The sequence below is a fragment of the Protopterus annectens genome, chromosome 12.part0, assembly GCF_019279795.1.
Source record: "Protopterus annectens isolate FY-2018-M chromosome 12.part0, PAN1.0, whole genome shotgun sequence".
NCBI classification, from domain to species: domain Eukaryota; kingdom Metazoa; phylum Chordata; order Ceratodontiformes; family Protopteridae; genus Protopterus; species Protopterus annectens.
In genome coordinates, this window is record NC_056746.1 from 262,421,189 (window position 1) to 262,433,243 (window position 12,055).

Sequence of the window (12,055 nt, forward strand, 5' to 3'; positions counted from 1 at the left end):
GTACTGATGTTGGTCAGGTTGTCTGCCAGACTGGGAGGGGTAAAGAGTTTTCTCTGGTAGTCGGGCCGACCAAGGGCTTTCACAGCAGGAAATCCCACAAGCCAGGACTCCAGCAGTGAATACACTCGTGCATCTACATTTATGGCAAGTGCACACAACTGTCCTTTCATCTAATTTAATTTTTTTGTATATCTTCTGTCTGGAAATTCTGGGCTTCTTGCATAATAGTAACAATACACAATTCCTTTCTTATCCTCAGTAGTCCACTCCATCATCTGTACGGCTGTTATCTGGCCCATCAGTTTTTTCTGATTTTTGTGGACTGCTGCTTCCTTCTACAACGGGGGGGGGGGGGGCATCCTCCCCCTATGCCTGGCCTAGCCCCATTCTAGGAATGTTTCTGTGTCTTAAGGATTCTATCCTGTCATTTATTCCAGTCCTGGAACCAGTGTGGCTACCAGGATTGGGCATTTTTTTTACCGTGGGTTTTATGCAACCAGCTATCTTTGTTATTTTTTAACCTATTTCTGTCCATGATATATGCTGTATAAAATAGTCTATATATCAGCGTCATCTTGGTGAGATTTTGTGAAAAACAGGGTCCACCTGGTGAAGGTACTCACCAAGACTTGAGGATGAATTCAATTTCACAGTACTGCTCTCCTTTACTTGCTGATTTATGATCTCTCCATTTGGACCCGAGGTTTACTCTGAGGACAGTCAGCTGTAGAGTCCGATCTTTTCAGAAGTATATTGTTCAAAAGAAGGTGCTTGCTTGGTCCTATGTTGCCACGGCATTGACCAAGGCCTCTTGAGAACCCTCCCAGAAGTGTTTCCCTAGGTCCAGTGACATTGGGCCCTGTAAAGCACTTTTACAGCCTCCAGCCTTGGAATCTGTTATGGATGAGGTCTTTCCTGGGAGCTCCCACTCTGTTAGCTCTAGGCATATTCTCCTGGACCAAACGTTTTGCAGTGTCAGTTTGTAGGCCTCTCTGATGGAGTCTGCAGTCGAAGCCCTGCATTTCTAAGCAAAGAGTTACTGTTAGTATGAAGGGAGGATTCTGGAGATTGAGTTGAGGTCTTCAGCAGCATCCATCCATGTATTGAGACTTCAGGGGTAGCTCTTAATTAGAAACCAAGGCCCAAAATGCTAAAGCTAAAGCCACTATCCACTAGTTTGCTTTGGCATAGACTGAATGGATCATGGCCTTATTATAAAGAACTTAAAGCCAAACAGCCCACAATGGAAATCTTAGAGGTGTCAGGGATCCCTCCTAAGTAAAGAGATTGGTCCTGCCTGGGAAAAGGATTTAGATAACTCAGATTCAGAAGATGTGGGTTGGATAGATATCCCTTACCCTCTTTTAATGAGTCATTCACTGAGAAAACTATATTCTGTTTCACCACTGGATAATCTGTTATTTGGCAACACTTCAGAGGATGAAGAATGACTTCCATTTGGATGTCTGAGGCCTGACTGAAATGTATATTATTCATAGCCCTGCCAGAGTGCTTTTCCTCCAGTTATGGATTTTCTGGAAAGTGCATTGGTGCATTGTAGAGTGTATCACTGTGAAATGAATACTCCGTAGAAACCTGACCAGTTCTGTAGGGTTCAAAATTCTTGCAGGTTTCTGTAAAGGAGTCCTTTGGCTGATCCAAAAATGGTGCCCCTAGATTCCAGCAAAGGACCATTTATGACTTCATCCAAGTACACCACACCATTTGTAATAATAAGAAGAATATGATTCTCTACTGCTTTGGAAAGAAAGCTTACACATCTGGTACCTTGGACTTCATGACCCTGAACTGACAGATACACATGTGAACATTCTAGGAATCTCTACTTCAAAAAACAAAGGCTAAGACAGTGAGGTCACTGATCAGAAACTGAAGTAGGAGATGCTTTACTTATGCAGCTTCTTTTTTCAGATGGCTAAGCACTCCAAATAAGTGTCAGTATGATGATCTGTTTGATTCACGCAGAGCAGTAACTATTGGATCATTGATTCAGATGCATGCCTGGCTGAGGACACAGCCCCTGCCAGGTCATGTGAATTCAGAGTTGTTTAATGCTCTCCTAGATATGTATTTCCTCTTTGGACTTCCTTCTGAAAAATGTTCATCTTACTGGAGGAAAAGAGAAAGACCATGTATGTACTCATTTTAGCATTTTTTTTTAATTTGTCAAAGATCCAAGATTCAGCAGTAATTATGTTTCAAAATATTGGTCCCTCTTCTCTAAGCAGGAGAATAATAAATGTTAGAAATGTAAGAAGCCAAGATACGGGAACAAATGGCAATCAAAGCATAAGACAGGCCATGACCCCAGAGGGAATGGTTATCACTCAGTCAGACTGCCCACCAACACAATAAACTCCACCCCAATCCACCTACCTTAACCTCCTCCCGCCTTACAGATAGGAGTTTTGTGAGTCTGTTTGTAGAGGAGTGAGAGAAGATAAGCTAAGCCTTATCTTCCAAGGGAACAAGCTCATTTAGTTCCATCCTTGTTAGATGACCTGCTGTGTTAGGGAGTCACAGAAAATGTGCCAGTAGGGAAGGAGGGCACAGGGTTTTATTCAAGATTGTTTCTGCACTCTGAGACCCATTCTACAGCTTTCAAGACTAAAGAAATATTTCCAAAGTTCAGAATGCTTACCCTGCAAAGCCTTCTGCCTCTTCTGCTCCTTCAAGCCTTCATGATCATCTTAGATCTAAAGGATGCCTACCTCCACAAGCCACAGCATTGGTACACAGAGTTTCTGAGATTCAAAGGAGCGCGGCACTACCATTTAATTTCCTTGCCCTTTGGCTTGTTTGCTAAACCCAGGGTCTTTACAAAATGTCCTTCTGTGATAACTGTCTTTTTAGATCAAGGGCATACCTGTCTTCCGTTACTTGGACCGGGTCTATATTAGAAGACCGAACGCTTAGGTGATCGAACACCTAAACATCGATCTTCTAATATCGAACTGCACAATGTCGAACGTCCCAGGGAAACACGTCCCTCGGCCACAACGCAAAAAACATTACTTTACATCTAAATTAAGTGGGGGGCTTTGCCTCCCACACACCCCCTAACTAAATATATCAACTCCGAGATCGCTCAACAGTAGGCAAATAGCAAACTCCGGTGAACGGCCAAGGGAAATCTTTCCCAGCGTTAAATCGGCCGTTCACCGGTTTTTTTGCTTTCGATATTAGAAGATCGAGGTTTAGGTGTTCGCTCACCTAAACATTTGGTCTTCTAATATAGACTCACTTGGACCACCACCTGATTAAAACTGACTCAGCAGATGAGAATCCGTAGGATTTGCAGTTTTCACTGGCATGTTTCAAACAACTGGGTAACTTCCCTAGATTCATCTGACCCCCCCCCCTTAGGAAAAAAGTGATTCTAGGGACCTTGCTGGAAACAGAACAATGTGCATGAAGAGAATGTTCTTTTGTTAAGCTTAATAGGAATAGATCAACTAGTGCTACCTTAGGGAGTGACCCTCCTGCCACAGAATGAAGGGCCCTTACTGTAGCCCATCGTCAGAATTTCATAAGGCTGACAGCACTCTTAAGGTGATTTAACATGCACCCTATCCTGGCACATTTTTTTCAGAAGATGTGCTGCATCTCATGAGAGAGGCTGGGAAACCAAATACAAGGAAATCATACCTAACAAAGTGGGAGAGGTTCTTCCTCTGGTGCCTTGCTAGAGATCTGTCATCTAGAGGGCTGTTTTACACTTCTTTGAAGGTAAATGTTTCAGCTGTTTTAGCTTGCTTCCTAAAGGGTTCAGAACTCCAAAAAAGGAAGTTTCACCACCATGGGACCTCAGTTGTGTATTAGAGAAACTAACCCAAGCATGCTTTGAATCTGCTTATTCAGTGCCCTAAAGTTCCCCTCCAGGAAGTTGCTGCTTTTAGTAGCTTTAGCATTTGCTAGAAGATCTTCTGAACCATGTGCCTTAATGTGTAAAGAACCGTTTTTAAACTGTTTTGTCACAATTTGTGTATACATTGAGACACTTTCTAACTTGTGTGACAATGTATTCTCCAGCTCATCCTACCAAAATTATGTGGGTGGTTTCTTTATAAAAGACTTCATAAACTTTTTGTTAAGTATACTCCAGCATAACTCTATTACATCCCTTGCTGATGTCAGTTGAGGATAGCATGGGGTGCAGCCATAGACTTTAATTGATGGGAATACATGCATTATGGAGAGAACAGATTCTACATACACTGGATGTGCATGGGCAGCTCGGGTACTACCTTGACAGACCCAAGTCCTTTAGGAAGGCTAAACAGCTTTTGTTTTCTATGCTGCAACTAAGAAAGGCCAATCCGTGTATAAACAGGCTATGTCCAGATGGTTGTCCACTGCTATTGTTTTTTGCCATTCCCTCCATGATATAGTTATTCTAGGCAAAGTTAAGGCACATTTTACAAGGGCCTTGTCCTCTTCGAAGCCATACTGGAAAGTGGTTGAATCTATAAGTATTCTACAGGCAGAAACTTGGTCCTCTGTTCATACCTTCACAAAGAACTGCATACTGGATTCCGTCTCTATGTCTGGGACAGACTTTGCTAGGGCTATTCTCCTGGGGCTTTTGGGCCCTTATCCTTCCATCTACCAGGTAGGGTAAGCATTGGGAATCTTCCCATAGGCTACCGCAGCAGTGAGAATGAAGAAAAAAAGAACCGTTGTGTTAAGTATTACTTTCCCATAACAATAGATGTTTGAATTTCTTCACTGCTGGAGTAGCCGCACTCATCCACCATCATCCTTTGTAGATAGTTGAGATGGTCACAGCCTCCTTTGTTATGGTGGTTATTGTTGTTTGGATTATTTTTATGGTGATTATTGATTGTTGGTTGTTGTCTGAGGATAAATCTTCCTTTCTCAGGACAGTAAGAATCCTGAAGATTTACCTCACTCTTGTTGCTGATATTACTTCCTTCCAAAAAGGGTGCAGACTGTCAGCAGCCAGAGTGAGTAAGAGGGAGGGAAGTTAGAACTTCGGCAAACTGGCTGGGTGTTTTGTCCTTAGTAGGACATTATCCATAGGCTACTGCAGCAGTGAAGAAATTTGAGCATCTGTTATAGGTGAGTTGGACTTATACAGCTGTACTTTTTTCTTTGAATCAATCAGTATGGACTGTGTTATTTTGAGCTTTGTTAGCAGAGTGCTGGGATAACAGCAAACCTGTGATAAAAAATAGTAAGACTAATGCAGCTTTGCCGGTACATAAATCTACTTATTATAACTTACTGTGGTGTTCACCTTACAGAGTTATACTTTCTGCCACATACGTTAGGAATGTTTCATCTTAGTACATTTCAGATACTGCTGGTTGGACTAACATCCATTCATTTATAAACATCATGTTAGGCACCAGTTTTAGGGCTGGAACAGATTTTAATTTGGCTTTGCTTCAATGAATCTATTAACCATTGTAACCTATAGATTCTTTAGTATAACTTGGGATTAAGCTCATGTTATGCTTATTACTATGGTGAACCTCCCTGAGGGGGAGATAGTACAGTTGTCCAGGTGTGCTCACCACAGCAGTAGATCTTCATTGGAGAAGACACTGGAGCAGTAAGGACACCCACCCACCCATCATTCCCTTGATTGTGTTTGAAGTTTTGGATTTAGTGTTAGTAGTTCTTAACAACTGTGTTGGTTAAGACTTATTTACTTTACATAGTCTGATTGGCACTGCATAATTTCACATTTCAAAACGGTGATTTTTGCACTCAGAAGAACTGATGTGAGTGCAAGTCAATGTTTCTTGTATGGAGAACACATACCAGTGGACATCATCACTGATTTGGTTATGAGAATAGAATTGACATTCCCAGCCAGATAAATATATTTACAAAAGCTTGATTAAATTTCTCACGGCCTTACTCACAATTTCCTACCATAGTAACCTTACCTTTGATGATCTACTGTTACAGTGAGTATGCTAATACATTTATATTCTCCAGCAAGCCAGCAGGATTGGTGTAGAGGGATAAAGCCATGACTATAGCCCAGGTAACCCCAATTCACGTAGTGCCTCAGGTGCCTGATGGAGATGATGAGAAAAGGTGGGCATGTCCATATATGAAGAAGGGGTAGGGAAGGCAAGGCAGAGCAGGATAAATACAGCCATAATCCCTCATAGGAGGAGCAGTGGTTTGGTGTGTATCCTGAGGGTGTGGTGGTATCCCTCATTAGACAGTGTACGGGAGAGGACACTTACAGGGGGGGGGGTTAGGCCATACATACATCCTCATTGCTGGGGTGCCAACAGGTCATGAGCAGCATTTATGGCTGTGACAGCACCTCCATACAGATCTTGCCATGTACTGTAATGGTATAATTCCCTGGTAAGGTGAAATGAATGGACCGAGTCTAATGTAGGAGGCTTGATTGGCAGACATGAGGGTAGATAATGCTAAAGTGGGAAACAGTCCATGTCCTTCTATTCTCATGTTGCAGTATTCATAACCTTATAGAGTTGCTGCTTACAGCACCAGACATCTGGCCAGTATACCAAAGTTTTAGAAGCCGGGGTACGTGCGATGTTGCATGCAGGGGCCATAAACTGACATTGGCTATATCTGTGACGTCTGCACATACCCAGCTCAGAACTTTTCTACTGCAGCGAGATTCAGACATCTGACCGCCAGTTCAGAAATCCAGCGTTTGCTCAAAATCCAGCGTTTGCTCAACATCAGCCATCTGATTTCAGTGATCGTTTCCCAGGTGTCCGCACTGAGATAAGTACCCTTGTGGGAATTTTCTTTTGTTTCTTTGCTGTTTTTTCAGATGTACATGTCTTCTACTAAGGGAAAGTGTGCTTGTGGTAGGGAAATCCCATATAAGGACACACACAAGTAGTGTTTATTTTGTCTAGGAGAGGCTCATGATTACAAAGCCTATAACAACTGCCGATATACCCGAAAACCCTTAGAAGCCACTTAGCGGCTTTAAAACTTGATTTAGAAAATCAACGCTTCCAACATTTGGCGTCTGGAATGGAAGGTGGAGCAGGCCCCTTCAAGAAGCCACCTAGGAAGAAGGCTAAGAAAGTTAGGCCTGATGCTAAGCTGCGCCTCAGTTGTCCGGTGAGATCCTCGAAGCGGATATCAGCCCAGGATTGCTCCAGACGTTTGGTATTGAGGAGCAACCGGAAACCGAAATGGAAGCTGGTTCTGCGGATACCCAGAGTACGGCTACTGAGGTTTTTTAACCATCAGAACCTGATGGTGAGGGGGAACCACGGCTCATGGCTTCGGAGGGTCCAGCTACTACTTAAGCCTTGTCATCCACTATAACGTCGGCTCCTAGGCCCACTTCTGCTCCCCCTACTCCTTTAAAAAGGAAGCAAAAGGAGAAACACAGTTCAAAAGACCCTACTCCACTCTGGGAGACCTTCTCCCAGACTCTGTTCAAAGCCTCTCAGGTTCTTCAGAACCAGATCCCCCAGACAGGCCTACCAGTTGTTCCTCAGGTACTATCTGAGGAGGAGTCTTCCTCCTCAGATGAGTTCTTAACTTACTGGTCTCAGTTGGATTCCCCCAAAGATTTTGTTACGCCAGAAGAGGAGTCTCTTACTCCTGACTCCCTTAGAGAAGATTTCTCCTTTGGGGGATACCATTTCCCTGCTTAGACAACATTTCAGGTGGGAACTCTCGGATGTCTCTGACACAAAAAAGAGATACTTTGAACTATTGAAGATGGAGCAGCCCTTACCATCTGCAGTCCCAGCTTTACTTCCAGCATTCCAGGATGCTTTTTCTGCTGCCTCAAAAAGCCCAGATAAACAGCCTCCTGCTTCTAAGAAACCAGACAGATTTTACAAAGTGTCTGCTAAGGAGCAGTACCTTTTCAAAAACCCTCCAGCAGACATTGCAGTCATTGCAGTGTCACCTGATAAGTCTTCTAGGCAACTACATTCATCTTGCCTCTTTCCAGCGAATAAAGATAGTAAAGTTATGGACAGATATGGGTAGAAAGTATATACTTCTTCTACCTTGGCCATTAGGGCTATTAATTATCAAACCCATATGGCCAAGTTTGCTTTAGATTCCCTGACCAAGGCCTCTAATCTGCTGTCAGAGGTTCCAGAATCTTCTGTTAAGGCTCAGTTAAGTACCCTTCTGCCCATGGTCTCTCAAGTGAGACACTTCATTAAGTGCAGCTATGATGCTATAGAAGCTTCTTCTAAGTCTGCTGCTTCTGGCTCTGTGTTAAGGAGGTTTTCATGGTTGAGACTTTAGCCCTTGCCTTTGGATGTCCAAGCTAAGTTGTTGGATGCACCTTTGCACAACAAAGCCCTCTTTGGAGCTGCCTCTGCAGAACTACTTAAGTTTCTACAAGAAAAAGGTAAATACTTACAAAATTTAAAACATTTACTGGTCTCATCTGTTCCCAGATTTCATAGAAATTACCCCCAAAGACCTAACTCTGTCAAAAGGCAGTCCTCTCATCCCTCTGTAACTCAGTCCAGGGGACAGAGGCATACCAGGAAACAATCTGCTCCCAGGTCTTCAACCACCTCCACACCGTCTTCCTTTTGGAGGCATCCAGACCCAAACAGAACTCCTCCACAGTGACTCTCATCTCTTAACCAGTTCCACCCCCCCTATCCCTACATCTAACCCTCTCCCTACCCTCCTGGCAAAGAATCACCTCAAACAAATGGGTGCTTTCCATAATCGAGAGGGGATACTTTACGACTTGGGTGGGCTACTCCACCCTTACAGGGAATACCTCAGCCCCCTCACAATCAGCTCCCACTATTTCCCTCTATCCTGAGCCAACTTCTATCTCAAGGGACTATAGAACAAGTGCAAGAGGATCAGCTAGCCAAGAGATTTTATTCAAGGATCTTTTTGGTCCCAAGAAAAGATGGCCCTTGGAGACCCATCCTCGACTTATCCCACCTCAGTCTTTTCCTCAAAGTGCCTACCTTCAAAATGCTCTCATTGCAGCACCTCCTTCCCCTCATACCTCAATAAGCCTTCATGGCCTCCCTGGATCTGAAGGATTATTTACCTACATATCCCCATCTTTCCCTTTTACAGAAAATATTTATGTTTCTCAGTGGGTTCATCACATTTTCAGTTCTCTGCCTTACCCTTTCGCCTCTCCACAGCGCCAGGAGTATTCACAAAATGCCTACCCTCAGCCATTGTACACTGCAGACTGCAGGGTATACAAATTTATCTCTGCTTGGAAGACCTTCTTATTCTGCAACAGGATCTGCTAACCCTGTCTCAACACTTAGACACGGTTTGGAAGTTTCTTCAGAGTCTAGGCTACACAGTGAATTGCCTAAAGTCCCAAATGACTCCTTCCCAAGACCTTGTCTTCCTGGGGTGCAGGATAAGGACAGACTTGATGTCAGTCTTTGTCCCTCCCCAGAAAGTGGAATTTCTTTCCCTGTTCTTCCACTCCCTGCTACCTCTAACTACCATCTCAACCAGGGAATTTCTCAGTATACTAGGGTACATGGCTTCCCTGATTCCCATGATCCCTGTAGCCAGGATGCACATGAAGAAGTTTCAGTAGGTCTTGAGAAACTCTTGGAGCCAACACTCCCATCCCTTGGAAACAAAACTTCCTCTTCTTCCCTGTTAACAAGGGAACTCTCCTGGCGAATTGCCACCATTATCCTCAATCAAGGGGTATCCTTGTAGATCCCTCCACCCAAACAGCATCTATACACAGACCATGCCAGCAACCAGCACAAAGTCCACGGGGAGTAGACCATACAAGAAAGGAAGGACCACATCAGCCTAAAAGAGCTAAAGCCCCTATCCTTTGCTATGCAGGCCTTCCAAGAGATCGTTCTGCCAGGTACCCTGAAGGTCATCACAGACAACATGACAGGCTTGTGGTATATAAACAAGCAAGGAGGAACAAAGTCTTATCCCCTCTGCAGTCTGGCTGTACAGAAATGGTCACTGGCAGCAGCACTTCAAATTCACTTGCAGGCAGTTTACATTCCATCAGAAAAAGTGGGATGGCAGACACCCTGAGCAGAACCTTAACACCCTGCCACGAATGGATGCTTCACAGGGAGGTATTGCAGGATCTGATTCACAGATGGGGTATTCTTCAGGCAGATCTGTTTGCCTCCTCCCAGAACAAACAGATGCCCCTCTTCTGCACAAGGCTCTCCCATCCACAAGCATGGAGGGCAGATGCCTTCTCCTTTTCATGGGAGGGAATGTTCCTTTATGCCTTCCCTCCATTTCCTCTGATTCACAAAATCCTTCTGAAAATACAGAAGGACAAATCGAAAATCCTGCTGGTGACTCCCTTTTGGCCAAGACAGCATTGGTTTCCCCTACTCTACCTTTCAGCCCAGGGTAATCACCACAGGTTACCTCACCACTTCGAACTACTCACATAAGACAGGGGATCCCTTGTCCATCCCCACCTACTCAATCTGAAACTGACACTGTGGGTGATAGAGTTCTGATCCCCTTTAGGCATCTATACCCAGAGGACGTACTCAATGTCCTGCAGGAGGCCAGGAAACCAAGTACCAGGAGAAACTACTTATTAAAGTGGAAAATATTCTCCCATTGGTGCCTCAAGAGAAAACAGGACCCATTTCTAGTTTCTGTTCCACTGGTCCTTTCCTACCGATATGAGTTACTACATTCAGGGCTCACCTATTACTCAGAAAAAGTACACCTCTCTGCTATTTCTGCTTGCCTTCTCTTGACTCCACCTCTAGCCTTCAGGTTGGAAGTCGAGCTGTTTTTAAAAGGGGTCCTTCACATAAGACCTCCTCATAAGCCTATTCCTCCTCCTTGGGACCTTGACTTTGTGCTAGAAAAGCTTACATTGGCCCCTTTTGAGCCAGCCCACTCACCCTCCCTTAAATTCTGTACATGGAAAACAGTTTTGTTAGTGGCCCTTACTTCTGCCAGGAGGGTCTCTAAGATCCAAGCCCTTATGGCTTCTCCGCCCTATCTTATTTTTCATAAAGCTAGGGTTTGTCTCCGAAATAACCCTTCATTCATGCCTAAAGTAGTTAATGAAATTTCCTTCAGCCAGACCATTAATCTATGTGTCTTTTACCCTCAGCCACAGAACTCCTAAGAAAGGGTTTTACATTTCCTGGATGTTCATAGGCAACTAAGGTTCTGCTTAGATAACACAAAACCTGTCAGACAGTCTGACCAGCTTTTTGTCTCCTTCCGTCCTAGAGTCCTTGCCAAGGCAGTGTCTAAACCCAAAATTGCCTCTTGGATTTCTAAGGCGATAGCCTTTTGCTATTCCTTTCATGGAAAGCAACTGAGTTTACCTGTCAAGGTCCATTCCACCAGAGTAGCTTCCTCCTCAGTAGCTTTCTTCAAGGGTATTGATTACACTTCTATTCTAGAGGCTGCAACTTGGTCTTCTGTACATACCTTTACCAAGCGTTACAAACTGGATCTGATCTCCAGGGCTAGAACAGGGTTTGCTAGGTCTATCCTGCAGGGCCTCATTGACTCTGCTCCCGTACCTACCTCCCATGCAACTTCCTAGACAGCTGTGGTACTCTCCCTAAGGTTATGAATACTGCAACAAGAGAATAGAAGAACATAGAATAGTTGTGTAAGAACTTACCATAACCATAGATGTCCTTCTCTTCCATGTTGCAGTATTCAACCCCACCCACCTCCCGTCTTTTCCTGGATATATTTATAGCACTGTCTTGGTGTGCCTGGGGAATTTAAGCTTGGGTTCTTTCCTCCTGCTCCTGTGGTCACTCTCTCTCTATGCGGCAGCCAATTTCGGAGTTGGGTACATGCAGACATCACAGATATAGCCAATGTCAGCTTATTGCCCCTGCATGCAATGTCGCACGTACCCCAGCTTCTAAAACTTTGGTATACTGGCCGGATGTCCGATGCTGCAGGCAGCAACTCCCTAAGGTTATGAATACTGCAACATGGAAGAAAAGGACATCTCTGGTTATGGTAAGTTCTTACACAGCTATTCTTTTACCCATTGTAAAGAAGTGCTTTAGTGATTGACTGATAGACAATACTTTCTTATTTC

The 12,055-nt window shown here is 44.0% G+C and overlaps 1 protein-coding gene across 1 annotated transcript in view; it reads left to right on the forward strand.

Annotated features, from left to right (window-relative positions):
- Positions 1-12,055, forward strand: part of ANKS3 (ankyrin repeat and sterile alpha motif domain containing 3) — a 1,450,330-nt gene that overhangs the window by 1,073,620 nt on the left and 364,655 nt on the right. The window lies entirely within an intron of this gene.